Here is a 3979-nt window from a genome sequence, read left to right on the forward strand (position 1 = left end):
AAAGGAAGGAGGTTGTGGGAGGTTGATGTAGTGGCAGCAGACAGAAGGCAAGGCTCTCTGTGGGTCTTCTAGCAAACATGGTTGCTAAGGCAGCCCATCTATTAGAGATGTGCTTGGGGTCAGGAACTCTGAGACCCGCCTCTCCAATGAGTCTAACCAGCTGAACATCATCCATCATCCGGCATAAGACAAAGCAAAGAATGTAATATTGGGGTCCCCATTGAATAGCTAAGTGGTATGATGAACCACAGGCTGTGCTTGCAGCTTAAATAGCATGCCTAGATGAAAGAAATATGTAGCCAGATTTCAAAAAGTAAAAAAACCAGGGTACCCCAAAAGTTGTTGACCTTTTTTAGGAAGACCCTAAGATCCAGGACAAGACACTAAACTGTACAGAGGATAAAGGGAGCCTCTTGAATAATATAGGATGGAGTGTGTGGGGCTGCTCTGGGAGAAGGGAATCATCCTAAACCTGCCTAGTTTAAGAGGGTTCCCCATTATTTAGGAGGGGGCCCTCATGTGGCTTCAGGGGATGTAAGTAAAATGAAATGCTCTTTCTGTCAACTTCCTTCACTTATTTTAGGATCCAAGCCGTCAGTGAATCCTACAATAGCTAGAGAACAGCAAGGCTAACTAAATGGCTGAGAAAAAGTTTAAATCAGGCCGTTCATTAGCTTTCAACATAGCTACATTTTCACAGGCAAGAAGAATGAGGAGTGCATTCTTTGTGGGGTGCATTCTACTGCGTTTTGGAAGTGCAACAGCAAAGATTGCTCATTTTGCAACATAAAGGTTCATTCCATTATCAGTCAGTCAGTCAACCAGCCAAGGAGATGGGTGGGTGCGTTGGTTAGCAACCAGGTAGAGTGGCATGATGTTTGCTGAGGTAGCACATGCTCTGATGGCTGTATAGTTTGGAGGGACTTTTTCTTCCGTATGTGTGGTTGAATGTCTCCCTGCTATGTACAAGGCCTGAAAGGGTGGGAGGAACCCTCTGTTCCAACTTCTTCTCAGACTATACACTGCTTTTGTCAGCTTCACTGAAGTGTTCTCAGATTAATTTTCTTTCTGGGCTCCTTCCACATAATGTAAGTGATGTCGATAACACAGTGCAGGTGCTCAATAGCTGCATCTGAGTGAAGGATAGGATGTAAATCCTAGGACAGCCTTTCTCAACCATGGGTCCCCAGCATCCCCCACTGGCCATGCTGGCCAGGAATGATGGGAGTTGTAGTCCAACAACATCCAGGGATCCAAGGTTGAGAAAGCCTGCCCTAGGACATAAAGATTCATTTGGCAGCTCTAAGAAATAAAGATACATATGGGAGGTGGCTTTTCTTTAAATATGAAAGAGCCAGAATTCATAAATCAATGGTGACCAGGGTGTTTGAGTGGCGTGTGTTGGGCAATGAAAGAGTGAAGAATCTAAAATTATAGAGGTGCATCTCTACCCACACCAGTGCATTGTACTATCATCTGGCAGATGGGAACTGAGGCAGGTTTGTAGCTTCCCCAACAGTGCTTGGAGCAGAAGAATAATTAGTAAGGAGAGGGACATTGATGGAGAACCTTAGCCTTCCAGATGTTGGATTCCAACTCTCATCAGCTCCAGCCAGCATGGCCAATGGTCAAGGATGATGGGAGCTCTAGTCTAGCAACATCTGGAGGGTCACAGGTTCCTCAACAGTGAACTACAGAAAGTGACGAGCTATATAAGCTAATGGGTATTTCTTTCCCCACGGTTCAAAATCTCTCTCCAGGGATCTACCCCACCCTGCATGCTTGCCAGACTAGAGCTTGATTTCTGAATTAGTCCCTTGAATAGTTGCATTCAGAGAACCTGCACTGAAAAGGGAGAAAAAACCACCCTTATTTCCAGAAACATAGTTTACATGCAGATTCTCCTTTAGTAGCAGCAATTTCCCAGCTAATTATTCCAATTCTGGTTGTTGTGCTTCTGCCCACAACTGTGTAAAGACATTTGAAAGCTTTAATTCCATTTTTGCAATTCTAACGAGATTCCCTTAATTGCTCATGTCAGACACCCATTTCACACTTCACACACACACACACACACACACACACACACACACATATATATGGGGCAATTCTGATCCGTAGGGGAGGGTGGAGGGGCTCCTTAGAATTTGCTTTATTAACTGGCTGCATGATCTGGGTACCGTTGCGTTTCCCAACAGTGAGTCTTCTCAGCAAACTATTTATAAAAATTTTAATATTCACAAAGTAATTCTGCAATTCCGTTTACCGGAGGTCTACCACCCATGCCAAAAAGTCGAGGGTAGCATCCATCCAACTGGCTCCATTGTTCAGGGCAGGTTTTTTCGCCTCTGACCAGCTGCCATCACCTCCACATCATTAAACAGCAGAAAGAGGCAATGATCAGAAACGGGTGATCAGAGAGGGTGAGGGTTGTGACATACCTGCACCATGAATCTGCGGAGCCCAGATGAAAGCCAGTCAGTGTATGTGGCAGCAGTGTGATTTCTTCCAAAAATGTTTGTTTTGGGGGCGGGCGGAGGAATTCCATGGCGAAAATGGGGAGAAACTTGTGCATGTGATCACCACACATTGTTTTTTGGTTTGGCCCAAAATATCCCAGCTGCAAAATAGCAATGACTGCAAAACAGTGGAGGAAGAAGGTACATGTACAGGCCAACTGTAAGCTTCCTGTTCTCTATGAACATAAAACCTTGTGCATAGTGCACAATCCTGCCATTTGCTGGGTTTAGTTACTGTTTACAACTGAAGTCAAAGAAACACCTTCAATGTAGTACTGACTAGCAAAATAAGAGGTTAACTGTTGACATCTCTCTTACCAGTTTGGCTTCACTGCTTGAAATGTGCTAGCAGTGGTGCAATCTGACGCTATCTCTTCCCTTGGCAATATGCAAGCATGCCACCCTCTCATTCTTGTGTGGTATGCCATGCAGAAAGCAGGACACAGCCTTGACAAAGTTCTCTAGGAACAATGGGCCGCCTATAATTGTTTCCTTTAGTCCCAATCAAGTCTGAACAAAAGCAGAAGCTATTAACACAGCCTAAGATGCTAAGCAAGAGTGGCAAGACTTTTATTGCACCCTATGGCGTGCAAAGTAGTTAGACCATGAGCAGTCATTTCAGAAGTTTCTTTTTAAATCCTTCTAAAAATACTTCTGGATTCATTAAGTACAAGAAAGCTAAATTATTCAAGGTCAGGTATGGGTATGGGACCAAAGAACTGCAGAGGCATTTCCATATAAACTTGGGCACAGAGTATTCCACAACACGCCTCCCCACTGAAAGATTGGGGAACTTCTCAACCAATATTCCATATAGTGCAAAACTACTGCCATGAATGGAAATGGGAAGTGTGGTGTTCATGCCACTGCATGCCAAGAGAACGCTTTCGATCCCAGCGATGTACTGTGTGGATACAGATCATAATTTTCCCTTCTCGTGCAACAGACCTGGAAAAGGTAGAACAGGTGGCAGGTGCTAGAATTCTTTTGGTAAGACCTCATATGTGACACAATATATTTGAGGTCCCCTCTTTAGGTACATCCCTTCCCCATTCTTCCTCTTTTTCAATTTCTTGTAAGTATAGGTCTTTCTTCATTTTGAATTCTTCTGAATGGCAAATTATGTATGAAGCTATTTTAGTATCTCTTCCTGAATGCAGAAGAGTACATTCAACTTTTCAAAAAAGGAACATTTACCTCTTTCCATGACTTAATATATTATGTCTAAAATCATCTGTTCGACATATGAAGTGTAAAGATATTAAGTGCATACAAGTGTGTGATCTTGGTCCCAGTAGTCCAGCCACTTGGTTAGATACAAGGGAGAATACGTCCTGCAGATGAGGCATACACAGAGTCTTCCTTTTATATACTTGTTCCAAAAGCTCCAATACTGGTTTCATAGCTCAGCTGGGTGTGGTACCACATATTCAAGATACATGTGTCATTGAGAGCCTCAG

The sequence above is a fragment of the Podarcis muralis genome, chromosome 5 (genome assembly GCF_964188315.1).
Source record: "Podarcis muralis chromosome 5, rPodMur119.hap1.1, whole genome shotgun sequence".
NCBI classification, from domain to species: Eukaryota; Metazoa; Chordata; class Lepidosauria; order Squamata; family Lacertidae; genus Podarcis; species Podarcis muralis.